Below are 15,385 nucleotides of genomic sequence, written 5' to 3' on the forward strand. Positions count from 1 at the left end.
AACAATGGATAATTCACTTCAGATGTTAAAGTGGACATATCATGAAAATCTGACTTTCTCCATGTGTAAGTGCCGATCACATTTCTCTCCTTCTGACGTATGAAGAGGATCTTATTATAATATTACCGGCGCTTAATCTGCACGTTTACACACACGGCACGACATTTGGTTTCGCAAGCGACAACAGTGACCAGTTCTAACGCAACGGCAGAAGATCCAGCAAAGCCTGAAACTGTTCTGTCGTTGAACACAGACGAGCACTGAACACTATTCCAGACCAGAACATGTCACCGCTGTCTTATAAACACCTCAGGAACTGTGGACACGTGTGTAGAAGTTCAACATGACGGTACATGCAAGTCGATGAGATCAATGTAACTCTAACATTCAGAAACGTGTAAAAGTGAAACTCTTCCTGAGTCTCTCCGTAAGGCTGCACTCGCTACTGGTTATTCTGGGATTCTGGATGAGTGAGATTGGCTTGTTTTATTATTGCCGGATAATCTGCAGTGCGTGTAAAGACTCCGCCCTCTTCTGAACGGAGGCGGAGCTGCAGCTCATTTGCATTTAAAGAGACAAACACTAAACAGCTGTGTTTTTGCTCATAACCATAAAGGGGCAAATTTGACAAGCTATAATAAATGATCTGGTATTTTGAGCTGAAATTTCACAGGCACGTTCTGGGGAAACTATAGATTTATCTTGTGAAAAGGGGCATAATATGTCACCTTTAAATTAAATTAAAGGAAACAAGAACATTCAAGCTCATTCAATGTGAGCAAATAAGTTCGACAAAGATTGGTTCTGCCACTCGGTAATTTTAATAATGGTGTAATATTAATATGCAGTGTGCTTGCAGAGAGGCTCCGCCCACACGCTCTTCTGATTGGCGTCCAGTAGTCGGGTCACATGATCTGGTGTGGAGAGACTAAAATGCTTGTCACTGGAATCGTGTCCCATCGCGTCTTGTTAGGACACGGTGTAACACCAGGGCAGTTTTGACATTCAGTCCACCAAAGAAACTCTTACTAGAACATTCATGTTCCTTCTCCTCAGAATCCAGTCCGTTCTCCAACCCGGACTCAACAAAGACCTCGTTTGTATCATCTGAGTCGGTGTCTCTGTACAGCAATGCAGACCTCACCAGAATCTCAGCGCTCAACTGAAAAGATCACATCACACAATTGAAATGCAAGTTAAAAAGGTTATGCTTCCATCAGGCGCTTCATATACTGTATATGCAACCTTTTAGGGGATCCCATCATGGCATCATTTTATGGATTTTATCCTAAATAAATTTGCTTTAATTAATTTTTTATTCTGATACAATTAAACAGCCTGTTAACATACTTTATCACTAGAAAATTTGAAATAGCTCGTAAAACATGAAGACATTTCTCCTTATATTTTGGCATAAAGGGTTCTTTAAAATTGATTTAAGAGCCCTAGAGTTCTATATAGAACCCGACTGAACCCATTTTCAAAGAGCGATACAGAAACCTTGTCTGTCCACACACTACAAAAAGCAAACAAACAATTATAGGACTGTGTAGTATTGTTACCGCGGTATAAAATGTCTGAGATTTTGCTATATAGTGTGTATCACGGTATGTAAATATATATAGCTCTTTTGACACTTTAGTTTAGAGTGATGAAATGCAGCGCTTGTGCTGACGGCACACTGCCGAAGTACACACACAGAAAGCTGCCTCTCTCAGTCGATCGCGAATTTGGGATGTGCTCGATGTAAAGTTTTACGAAGCAGTGAAAAAGAGCTCAATGTGGTGCACGCGCTGGCTGACAGCGTAAACACGTGTGTAATGTATGGATGACAGGAGACTGCATGTGGTTGAACTGAACTGGCTTACACACGTGTCAGCCTATGATATAATGTGCAATAGCGCCTCACAGCGTTCACTCCATTACATTACAACATGTATCATACATGACAACGGTTACGTGCACAGAAAGCTGAGTCTCTCAGCATGTGATTGCGAATTCAGTTCCCTTTCAGTCGATAACGTCAGACGTAGTCGACGGTCGACTGAATTGGGATCACGCTAGGGAGCCTATCATCTTCGATTACTATTGAACGAGCCAATGGAATTTGGCGTGCGTGATTTGCATCACGCACTCCGCCCCCCGCGGCGCGGGTATAAATACGGAAGTGGATGCACGCACTAGTTGCCTTTCGCTTCGGAGCCGTTCGTCTTTGATGTCTCTGAAGAGTGCTGTTGTATTCAACGAGCGAGTTTGTCAGTGTTCTTACGGGAAGACCTCTCCAGTGTTGGTGTTCTACAGCGTGGTGCAGCGGTGATCGCGAGCTTCTCAGCTCTCAACTTCTGTTTTAACAGCATCAAATTTCTATTGTTTGTTTGTGTGTTGACGGTTGGTTAGAGGGCGAGAAGTGAGTGCTTCACTGTTGGTTGAAAGACTATTCAGTGTTTGCCGCGGTCATTCCCTGTGTGCTCCGGCACTGGTGACGGTCCCATTTCCTAAAAGAGCAACATGGGTGTGAGTGCGTCTTTTTCAAGATGCCATTCCATCCGTGCGTTTCTGGGTGCGGTCTGGCACTATCCCCCTCTGACGGTCACGAAAGTTGTGTCGCATGTTTGGGCTTACAGCATGCCGAGGCAGCTTTCGTGGATGAGTCATGTTCTCACTGCGGGAACATGACCATCTCGGTGTTGAGATCTCGTCCAAGCTGGGTGATCTGAGGGTCACAGTGAGGGGTAATTCGCCCGGCCAGGCCCCGTGGGTCCCTCACTCCTCTTTCACACCGCAACCGGTGGAGCTCCCCATTGATCCTGCTGGTCCCTCTGTAATGGACAGGCCAGCCGTGTCATTTGGGGCCCCTCCAGGGGATACGATGTCAATCGCAGCATCGGAGGGGGAGCTGAACTCTGGAGATGACGACTCGGCTGCACTGCCTCCCTCCGGGAGACCAGTGTTGCCCGAGCCAGATCCAGAAATGTCAGCTATGCTGAAAAAGGCCGCCAAGGCGGTAGGGCTCGTGTGGAACCCTCCACCGTGTCCCGAGCCATCTCGGTTGGATGATTGGTATATGGGGGCGGGCCGTACTGGTTCTCAGTCCGCCGCCCCGGTTCCTTTCTTTCCTGAAGTGCATGAGGAGCTTACGAGGGCATGGATGGCACCTTTCTCTGCCAGAAACCGCCTGAGTAGCTCCTCCCCCCTCACTACCCTTGATGGGGGGAGCGGTGAAGGGTTACGAGGCTATCCCTCCGGTGGAGCGGGCCGTTGCGATGCAGTTATGCCCAACGGCGGCCGCTTCCTGGAGAGGTGATCCTCGTCACCCCTCTAAAGCCTGTAAGTTCTCGTCCGCTCTTACGGGCAAGGCTTACAAAGCTTGTGGGCAAGCCGCTTCCTCCTTGCATGCCATGGCGTTGCTCCAGGTCCACCAGGCCCAGGCACTCATGAACATGCACGAGGGTAGTTCGGACCGTGAGCTCATGGGTGAGCTCCGCACTGCAACTGACCTCGCCCTCCGGGCAGCGAAGGTTGCAGCTCGCGCGGTCAGTTCGGCGATGTCCACACTTGTGGTCCAGGAGCGCCATCTCTGGCTCAACCTGGCCGATATGAGAGAAGTGGACAAGGTTCGGTTCCTGGACTCTCCCATTTCCCAGGTTGGGTTATTCGGCGACGCTGTGGAGAACTTTGCCCAGAGTTCTCTACAGCTCAGAAACAGACGGAGGCCATCCGGCACATCCTGCCTCGGAGGGATGCTGCTGCCTTCACCCGCTCGCCGTGGTCAGATCCTCCGCCTGTTCGTCGCCGAGGGCGTCCGCCTGCAGCCGCCTCAGCTCCCGCCGGACCATCGCAGCAGCCTTCACCCAGGTTCCGGCGTGGAGCTGGCCGCGGAAGGGGCGCCCAGCCTGCTCCAGGCGCTGCCAAGCAAGGTGGTAAGCATCAGCGCAAAAGAAAACGCTGAACCTGGATGGGCTCTCAGGGATGGAGGAGTTGCTCGTGGAGTGGTCGCCGATCCACTCCCTCTGGCTGGTTGGAGGGCCGGCTGGAGTTTTTTGTTATGTGTGTGTCTGTTCCGCCGCTGGCCCCTATAAAAACGGGGTCAGCGGGACCCACATATTCAGAAAAAGAGCAAATTTTCTATTCCTGAGTCCCAAGTGGACCAGTCTGGCGGGTGTGACCCTGTAATATCCTTACATCCCCCAGCTTCCCTTGGTCGCCAGCAGGCAGCTTGGGGCGTTCGAGGACCCGGTCATCCGCCTTCTCACGTCCCCCTGCCGCTAGTGGAGACAGGTAAGTGTTGCACTGCACACTAACACCACTATCTCTACTTTGCTGCCCCACCTCAGGCTCGGCTACCCCGCTCAAGTCAGTGATAATCATCACATTAGGTGTTGAGCAGACGTGGTCCTGAAAATTCAGTGATGTTCATTACACCGAGTGTGGAGCAGTGCTCCTGACTTGTGCGTGCTTATCTTATCCTGCTGGCAAAGGATTTGATATAGCCGCTCCTCCAGCCGGTACGAAGGCTAGTTGCAAACTCGTTCTTCGTGCTACTAGGTGGTGAGTCGTGACCATCTTGGCCCAAGATTGGTCTGCAGCTCCGACCTGAAAGACATGTGCTTCAGATCTCTACCTTCCGCACCGCAGGCCATCCTGTGTGTTGCGTCTAAGGGTGGAGTATCAGTACAGTGTCCTTCCCTCGAGTGCTCCAGAGCCCGTTGGGTCTTCAGGTCAACTGGAAGAGAGTAATCTCGCCCACGGGCTGAGTATCTCTTTTTCAGTTTTGGAGAGGGACTCGGTCTAACACGTCTCTCCAATGAGAATGTGTTCAGCTGGTGTTGAAGTGAGAAAGGGTCCCACTGAAAGAACTTTCAGAGGCTCCTGGGGTATATGGTAGTCGCAGCCTTTGGCTTCCTCCATATTTGACCGCTTCAGCGCTAGCTTCATGATCGAGTCCCGAGGTGACCGTGGCAGAGCAGCTCACCCTGTGTGACTATAGTTCATCCCGGTCTGCTGCCAAACCCTCCTCAACAGAGGGGCCATGTACAAAGGGCGTGTTTTAACGGGGGCCTGGGCGACCCCCGACTACACGGGCATTCGTGCCTCGAGTTGTTAGACATTGCGACCGCTGCGCAAGCTTCCCCTGCATGTCACAACTCACCCGTCACCTCCTCCTTGGAGTCAGAAGCTTCTGAGGACGCTTTGTTCCACTCCTCCCGCTTTACTCAATCGTGCCGCCATCGAGCCTCACGACAGTTATAGCCAGGGCAAGTGGAGACTCCATCCCCTGGGTCCAGCTGGGTCATGACCATTCCGGGGCACTCAGTTGCCCCCCCCCCACCCCCCCCCCGGTTTCATCTTTCCGCCAGTGTTTGTGTAAACCGAGCGGACTACCCTTGGACAAACACTGGGTCTCAGCTGCCCCAGGGGCCCGCAGGAATGTGTTTAACCCCAGTGAGCCTTCTAAAAGTGACTGCGACTCATGGTCGCCTTGCGCCTGTTCAAGTCAGTGAAATCATCACACTTCATGTTGTGCAGAACTGCTCCTGAAACTCAGTGAAGTTCGTCGCACTCAGGTGTTGAGTAGCAATGCTCCTGTAGCTCAGTGAGTTCATCACACTCAGTGCTGAGCAGAAATGCTCCTGGTGCTCAGTGAAGTTCTTCGCACTCAAGTGTTGAGCAGAAATGCTCCTGAAGCTCAGTGAGTTTATCACACTCAGGTGTTGAGCAGGAATGCTCCTGAAGCTCAGTGAACTTGTCACACTCAAGTGCTGAGCAGAAGATGCTCCTGAAGCCCAGTGATCTTCACATGTTGTGTTGAGCAACGCTCCTGTCTTTTTGCGCCCGTCGCTTGCACCTACGTGCTAAGTCAGGAGAGGAACAGGTCTTCATAGTTGCCCCTTATTGGCCCAACTAGACCTGGTTCCCATCGACAGCCTTCCTGACTTCCCCTGAAAACTCTTTCAGGGACGGGGCATGAGGGCACCCGCGTTCTTCCCCCGGAGATTCCGGGCGGTCTTACATCTGAACGCGGAGGTTCAGGTGGCTATCACAGGGCATGTGATAGTTACCATCACTTCTGCGAGCACCCCCTAGAAATGGGTAGCGTGCTTATGCCTTTAGAAGTGGAACCTAGTCGTTGAGTGCGTCTTCTCTCCAGAGGAGATCCTGAAAGCTTTCGATCACTTCAGTGCTCTCTGTCCGGCGAAATGGATTGGAGTAGGCTGTTTTCCTTCACCCTCAAAATGATGTTGCCAAAATGATGTTGTGTTTAAACGACGCTCATCGTGTTGCAGAAGTGTGCAGAAGCACGTTCTGATCGTCAAGTTCCTGAGGAGCAAGGTCTGGTAAATCCTTGCGTCCCTCTTTATCCTCTTGGGCCTTGTCCTGGTGCGACTGCACTGCAGAGACCGCCCCTGAGCCACTGCAGGCAGTTAGTTAAAAATTCTGTTATATCAGTTCTCCTGCTCGCGTGGTCTCTACTAGAGGGTAGGGACTTGCTCGCTTTCGGTCAACGTATTGTGCCTGGAGTCTGGGCCGGCTAACTCTCACAAGCTGAGACCCCGGCTCGGATTGTGCCCAAGGTTCCTACCTCTCCCGTAATAAAAGGAGCAGGTGGTGAGCCTGCAAGCGCTGCCCTGGAGGAGGCAGATCCAGCCCTGGCTTCTCTGTCCGTTCGCTTGGACGTGTACAGAACTCAAGCCATAGACCTCAGACCAGCTCTACAAATATCTGTTGGAATTCAGCAGAGAGGGAAGACTGTTTCCATGCAAAGTTGCACTTAGTGCTTGCCTTCATTTCGGTAAAAATCCGAGATGCAACATGTCCACTTAGGTGTTGAGCTCCTCTATGATGAGTGTAAAGTGCTCCGCCTGGGCGTTGACGATATGCTTTGCTAAACAGATTCTAGAGTTGGGGGCTGGACGACACCTAGTTGAACCGCTGCTTCCCGTGGGCTCCCTTCTCATGAAGTCAGTTTCACCGTGAGCCCGGTTCAAGTGTCAGCTTGCTGCGCCATTCCCCTCCTATGGACTGGATACGTGCGCCTTTCTACTCCAGTTGAGTTCCCTTAAAATTGAACCCTGTTGAGTTCCTCCACACCCCTCCGACGTCGGACGTGCGGAACGTCTGGTGTTAGGCCTACCACTCGTAAGCAGTGTGGAACCTGTGTTAGGCTGGGTCCATATGTTGCGGTCCCTACGGCGACCCCATATGTGTATTCTTCCACGATACGGCTCCCTGCGGCGAGCCCGTGTCTTCCCTCAGCAGAGTCTCTCTGCCGTCACTGTCCGGTGTGTCTCCCCCGTCTTAGGCTGGAGCCACCCCAGTGACATTCCATATGTTAGACTGCCCGGTTTTCCGCCCAGTTCATATGTGTATTCTCCACGTTACCTCCCTCTGGGTTGGATGTGGCTTCCGCAGCGTCCCTTCCTTCCAATGTACGGGGAACGCTTTCCCAGTGGTCCTGTAGGAACAGCAGTGACTTCCCTGGCCTAAAACCTGTCCTTCCCCGCCTTAAATTTGCGGGGGCATCAGGAGGCTTTGGTTTAGGCACTGGAAGGTGGCAGCGTTAGTGGCGTGTTCAAAGGGCCCAATTCAGTCGACCGTCGGCTACGTCTGAAGTTATCGACTGAAAGGGAACGTCCTGGTTGCGTATGCAACCCACCGTTCCCTGAAGGAGGGAACGGAGGACGTAGTCCCCTTGCCACTACCTCTGGACCACCGCTGACCCCGGGTTACTCTCGGCTCCTCAGCGAAAAGCAACTAGTGCGTGCATCCACTTCCGTATTTATACCCGCGCCGCGGGGGCGGAGTGTGTGATGCAAATCACGCACGCCAAATTCCATTGGCTCGTTCAATAGTAATCGAAGATGATAGGGTCCCTAGCGTAATCCCAATTCAGTCGACCGTCGACTACGTCCTCCGTTCCCTCCTTCAGGGAACGGTGGGTTGCATACGCAACCAGGACGTTCTCTTTCACGCCTTATTGTATGGAAGCTTGTTTCCGCCACAGAATGAAAAATAAATCTCAAAATTGCGCGAAAGTCACAATTGCGTGAAATAAAGTCGCAATTGCGAGTTATAAAGTCAGAATTGCGTGTTGTAAAGTCAGAATTATGAGATATAAACTCGCAATTCTGACTTTTTCTCTCAGAATTGCATGTTTATATCTCGCAATTATGACTTTATAATGCGCAATTGGGAGATATAAAGTCAGAATTGCATGATATAAAGTCGCAATTGCGTGTTGTAAAGTCAGAATTGTGAGATATAAACTATTCTGAGGGGAAAAAAGTCAGTCTTTTTTCCCCATAGAATTGAGCTTTATTACTCGCAATTGCGACTTTATATCTCACAATTCTGAGAAAATATGTCAGAATTGCAAGATATAAACTCGCAATTATGTGTTATAAAGTCAGAATTGCGAGTTATAAATTCGCAATTGCGTGATATAAAGTCAGAATTCTTAGTTTTTTCTCTCGCAATTCTGACTTTATAACACGCAATTGCGACTTTATATTACGCAATTCTGACTTTGTATCTCGCAATTCTGAGAAAAAAGTCACAATTATCTTTTAAAATGTTTTATTCTGTGGCGGAAACAAGCTTCCATATTATTGCGCTTGAATGGTCGAATACACACGCAATTGTATAAAAATGCCATTTGTGTGGAGTTTTCATGTAAACACAGCCAGTTATGGTTATGGCTCAAGTGAAAGTAAACTGGATGTGTATCAGTATAATGGATCTGTGCATTCGGTCTTAAAGTGATAGTAGCCTAACAATCCTCTGTGTGTCATTAATATGAATCAAACAAAAGAGAAAATCACTCACTGCTCTTGACAGAATAACTTTTTTAGCCTTAATAAGAAACACATTTATATTTAATTTCTACAGTGATGACTATGCAATATTTTATTTTTACATTTCATTATTACATTTCTGTACCAATTCTAACATGTTAAATAAACCTATTGTACCTGAAAAACGAATTTTGTTTAATTCATATTTTTGTTATATTGAATTTGTCCTATTGTTTGTAATTTGCTTCTTTTTAATTATTTTTAATAATTGAAATGAGATAAAATAACACAAATAACTATATTGTGGTATATCCTATATACAGATGGCCGTACACAAGTCGACTTACGCCAAAAGAGTAACACTTGACGATGTATGACGTAGGTGTAGCGTAAGCTTTCTGCCGGAAGCTAGTTATTTTAGTCGATAAAGTTTTAAATATGGTCATTTTTCTTACATGAACGCATTGCTTTGCTTCAGAAGGCATTTATTAACCCCCGCAGAGCAGTTTCGAGCACTTTTATCATGGATGAATGCGCTTTGATGTACTTCCAAAAAAATATACCCATTGTCTCCCATTATTCATCTTGGAAAAGCCAGGACATTTTTTAATATAACTCTGATTGTATTCGTCTTAAAAGGAAAATGTTATATAGGTCAGGATGTTTTGAGGGAGAGTAAATCATGGGCTAATTTTCATTTATGGCTGAGCTACCCCTTCAAAGGGCAGATTTACTAACAGCTTACTCCATCTGCGTAAACCCTCTTTTGCCGTTAAAAAACTACTGTCAGTATTTATTAAAGAAACACGGTGAAAAATTCGCACTAAAAAAGGCTTGGACAGTTATTTTTGCGGCTGACCTTATTGCATATCTATTGCTCACACTTTATATGAGGTATTTTTAAATACTAGTTACGTCAAAAAATAAGTACAGTGCATGTATTATGTTGATGTTGAATTGCTAAACTCTTGTGCTACTGTTGATGTGGATACGGGTACGGTTAGGGACTGGTTTGCTGGTATGGGTAGGGTTAAGCTTGAGGTAAGGTATAGGTTAAGGGAAGGTTAACAGAGTAATTATAGATGCAATTACAGAAAATAATTACAGATGTAATTACATGTGTGGGTAGTTTTAAAATATATGCACAATGCAAAAATATGTATTTACTCAATAAGTGCATTGTATCAAATTATTAATTTAAATGTTAGTACATTTAAGTACACATAACAGCGTGCTGACCTGTGCATTTGTAGAAGTTTGCCTCTCAGACACAACATTTATGAGAGGAGAGTATTTACTGCAACCTTTGAGCATTGCTAGTTCCAGTTGCCAACCCATCAATTACCTAATAAAGGAGTTATACTCAGTATCACAAAAACGTGCATGCATACTACATTTTGCATTTAAACGAAGGGCCAGGCGATCAAAGCAGCAATCAGGTGTCACAGGTGGTTCGTTAAAATGGATTTGTGAGTTAGATTAATTTGTGAAATATAATTAGACACACATACCTGGTCTCTCAAATCATGTTGTCTCCTTCGCAGCTCCACAAACCGCATCTCCCATGATGCTCTCTGATTTGCGATCTCTATCTTCAGCTCCTGGATCTCCCCTTCAGCCTTTAACAGTCTCTTGTGCAGGCGTTCACGCTGAACACAGTTTTCTGCTCTGGCCTTCTTCTCAGAGGCTGTATTCACATCTGTCCCTGTGCGATGCTTGACACCTTGGACAACTACAGATTTATGAAAGGCTTAATATTTTGACAAATGCAAATCAAACGCTTAATAGGATAATTCCCCTAAAAAAATTAAGAGTAATAATTTCCTCACTTGTATGTCATATGAAACCTCTATGGTTTTCTTGTGGAACACAAAAATCAGTTTTTTTTTTTTTTTAAATGCCTCAATATACAATGAATGTCAGTGTTGTTTTGGATGGACAAAACATTCTTCACAATATAATGCTCCAGAGAAGAGAGAAAGTCATAGAGGTTTTGTAAGAGATGAGGTCCAAGGCTTCAATGACAGAATGTTAATTTTCCCTTTTAAGGCCCCTTTCATTTATGAGTTCCTCAATGTGATTTTGTCAGACTATTTGTCATACAAAACTAGTCTGCCATCTATTGGACAAGTCTGGACATAACATGTTTCTTGCATATCAATAATTTAACATTTACAGATAACTCATCCACATGTTAGGATGTATTGGTAGAGTTAAAACATGTATCTTACAATTGTAAAACAATCAGCAGATTTTGCATATGAAAAATGTACCATGACTGCTCTATCCTTGATGTTTGGATTTACCTGTGGTCAGTTTATGGTCAGTATCAGCTGCATGCTCCGTCCATGGGGCAGATTTTAGAGCACAATATGGGCTGACCTACAGTACAAGCAAATAACATTTGATTCAATTTATCAGTAATAACTGGAATAGGCTATATTTATACAATGTATTAACATTAGCATTAAAGAGGATCAATTGTGTTTTTTTATCTCTCTTTAGTGTGTAATGTTGCTGTTTGAGCATGAAAAAGCTCTGCGAAGCTCCAGTTCTCTATATTAGAGTTTGTGTATTTGAACTCCCTGAAACGCCTCCATAGTAGTCTTGAGTTTTCTTCCGCGAACAAAATTCATCACAATATTCCTCATTTAAATAATTGATACGCAAAATAAAGTGGCGGGGCCTGGTTGAGTTAGTAAGTAGTGTGTTGAAACTGGTGGTAATGGTAAGGGGCGGGACATTTCCTAAACACGCTGAAAGCGGTCGACCAATCACAATACACTGCTCCAGCCGTCCAATCAGAGCACAGTGTGCTTTTCAGAAGGAGGGGCTTCATAGAGACAGGAACTAAACAGAGCGTTACTGACAGACTGGGAAGAGCGGAGCCGCAACAATGGAGAATATGAGGAAAATAATCAACATTCAAGACGGAAAGCCTATTCTAGTAGAGACCAAAAACAACATCAAGACTCTGAAGAAAGGCCAACGCTATCTCACGACCAATTCGTATGAATTCATACGAGTGAGTAAAAATACGAGTGAGTAAAAAGTTTATAGGAATCATAGGATTCGTCTAAACCCCAGTGACGGTTAGGTTTAGGCCCGGGGTCAGGGGTAGGTCATTCGTACAAATTTATACGAATTGGGCAACTCGTAAAATATGTACGATTTAGCAAAAATCTTACAAATTCGTACAAGTGAGTTTGTACGAATTCGTACGAATTAGCCACCTCGTAAAATTTGTACGAATTAGCCACCTCGTAAAATTTGTACGAATTGCTGTGAGATTGGGTTGGAAGGGCATAATAGGTCTTCTTTAAAGGAAGAGTACATAATCACCCAGAAAAACCTCCATGTGCACAACAGGCCCTTGAGAGTCCAGGCGACTGCTGACCACACACACGTAGCCATTTTATGGAGATTTCACATGGTGCCTGAAATACAGACATGGAATTAATTCAAGCATAATTCTGTATATTAAGTCCTTAAATTCTGACTCAGGTTTTAAGACTCATGACCAGAGTGACTGCCAACCGCTGTGGCTTTGAGTGAAAGAGGAATCTATTCTGCTATTTACTTCTGCAAAAACATTAAAGCCGGTAAATACCTTGATACAACAGTTGAATGATTCAATGTCTGAATAAAGATCCCTGTTGAACTTCAGTGGATATAAAAGTGTGTGTTGGTTTGTTTCTCTTTAGCTGGTCATCCGATGGCATGTTCACAGACCAAAACTTCAGCGGACGCATCGAGCCTAGAGACATAATCCTGTGTAATCTGATTAGTGACAGGGTTACGTACTCCTCTTGTGTCCCATCATCGTCCCATTGGTTCCTGATCCTATTTTTCCCAAGTCCATATATCTGTGTATTGCAGTGGTAATGATTAGGGAGCGAAACCTTCAGATTCCTCTAAAACAAGCCCCAATCTAACAATATGCTTCTGCTTGACTGAAATAAGCTTTAAAATCCTGATGTATCCAGTGTCATGGAGGGCAAAACATAGAACTGCAGCACAGGCCTGTATATTTTTCATCTGTTTCAAAACATGAATATTTAGATCACCCCTTAAAACAAAAAACTACAAAAAAATAACAAACTGTAGGTCTTGGACACTACCACTGGTGATTCAATCACTGAAAACCGCAGGCCATTCTAAAATGCAAATGTACTGTAGTGATGTTAAAAGATTAGCTTACAGGTGTGATCATGTCACATAAACACTAAACTGATGCTTATATGTCATTCACAGTCTGAAGGAAAACCATGGATTAATAAGTTGTTTATCATTTATGTAGTTGCACTTGCAACAAGATGATTATTTGAAAATTAATTAGAATTTAGTAATAAAACAGATTCCAAAGCTGTGTAACTTTTTTTGTTGTTTAAAATTGACAACATTTAAATACTGAATCAATACATTATCAATCCTTCTGTCATCAATGTTTTTGTCTTCCCTGATTCACTATGGTAAGCCTATTTGTGAAGATCCTTTCATTATGATTGTTGTAGCGCTGTGCTGGAATGTATTTTCAAGAAACTGCCGTGTCTATTAAAAGACAAAAATCCCTACAGGCCTCAGTGTATGTCAAGGTTGTGGGTAAAGAATGAAGCGAGGACTCAAAAACAAAAAAACGCAACAACAAAAAAAATACCCCTTGGGGGAAAACAAGACAGCAACTGGACAAGGCAAGACTTGGCAAGGAAAACAGGATCTAGCAGGGCAGGACACAAGGGGAATCCTGACATTCTGGACTATGGATAGGGGCCTAGACTTTCAGGATGCGGCTCTCAAAGACACCTTTAACCTACGCTTGGAAAACCCTCTACCACAATGGGAGATGGAGGGGGTGAGAACCTTGGTGTTCTGGGAATTCTCCGACTATCTACACCTTCACAGACTTTGGGCAGCACTAACATGACCCAAATCCTTTGGCAACATCCAACCCGCTCTCTCACCTTCGTCAAGTCAAGTTCCAGAGCCAGTCGTGTCCGCTCCTGCCGGTCCAGAGCCAGTTGAATCAGCTCCTGCCGGTCCAGAGCCAGTCAAGTCAGCTCGTGCCAGTCCAGAGCTTGTCGAGTCAGCTCCTGCCGGTCCAGAGCCAATCGAGCTCCTGCCGGGCCAGAGCCAGTCAAGTCAGCTCTTGCCGGTCCAGAGCCAGTCGAGCTCCTGCCGGTCTAGAGCCAGTCGAGTCAGCTCCTGCCAGTCCAGAGCCTTTCGAGTCAGCTCCTGCCAGTCCAGAGCCAGTCGAGTCAGCTCCTGCCGGTCCAGAGCCAGTCGAGTCAGTTCCTGCCGGTCCAGAGCCAGTCGAGTTCCTGCCGGTCTAGAGCCAGTCGAGTCAGCTCCTGCCGGTCCAGAGCCAGTCGAGTCAGCTCTTTCCGGTCCAGAGCCAGCCGAGCTCCTGCCGGTCCAGAGCCAGTCGAGTCAGCTCATGCCGGTCCAGAGCCAGTCAAGTCAGCTCCTGCCGGTCTAGAGCCAGTCGAGTCAGCTCCTTCCGGTCCAGAGCCAGTCGAGTCAGCTCCTGCCGGTCCAGAGCCAGTCGAGTCAGCTCCTGCCGGTCCAGAGCCATTCGAGTCAGCTCCTGCCGGTCCAGAGCCAGTCGAGTCAGCTCCTGCCGGTCCAGAGCCAGTCGAATCAGCACAAATTATCATACCCTCAGAAGTGGAATAAAAGGAGGTCCCATGTTGGCAAGTCAAATGCCCTTCTTATACAGGCCCTTAGCCCATTGGTCCGTGAGGTCCTGAATCAAGTAGTTCCAGCCCCTGACCAAAGTCCAGTGATGGCTGCCTGGCCTGGGGTGTGTTTCCCGTACAACGACGTCACTCACTGCTTCACGACTATAGTACGATGCATCGTTGAAGAAATCAACTAGCTAGTCACGACTGTTTCCCGAAACCATATTGTCGCAAATTTGACGTTCAACCACTTTGGTTAATGATGTCACACACGTGTGGAGTAATAACTACTTTTAATTAATCTTTTTGAGATTGAATTAACGCTAGATGTTTTGCTATAAATACGGACATGGCATCTGAGGACTATTTCTCATTTTTCTCAGTTATTTTACTTTATTTCCAGATTCAATCATAGGCTCGTTCTTCCTTACTAGAGCAGGTTCACACATACGCAGTCTTAAAAAAATGGTGCTTTAAATCTCTTGACAAACTATAAGACGTAAATGACATTTGTTGGATGTATTCTAAACAAAAGACACAGATTGTACTGAATGTCAGCTTGCTTCTGTTGCTCAAGATAAGGATTTATTGAGTCCACATGTCATTAAGAAACTCTGCTTCTAACCACAGGTCAAGATCTGTCGTTTCCCGAAATGATGGTTTTGGGAAACACAGACTCGTTGAACTGCTGATAACGACAGAACTTGCGAATATACGTAACGCACCCCTGGTCACGTCCTCAGCAGTTCTTCGATCTGTTGGCCTCTGGAGTTTGTTCCAGCTGTCACTGTTTCCCGTCGGCCCTTCGGTTTGCACTGTTCCTGCCTCACCCTATCTTGTACTGTCTTCTGTTAATAAATATCACTGCCCTGCTCATTCTGCCTTCTGAATCCTGACAGTGCAGGTTAGCAAAGT

The sequence above is a fragment of the Siphateles boraxobius genome, unplaced genomic scaffold (genome assembly GCF_051911475.1).
Source record: "Siphateles boraxobius isolate OS27281-9 unplaced genomic scaffold, OSU_SipBor_1 110, whole genome shotgun sequence".
Classification (NCBI taxonomy): Eukaryota; Metazoa; Chordata; class Actinopteri; order Cypriniformes; family Leuciscidae; genus Siphateles; species Siphateles boraxobius.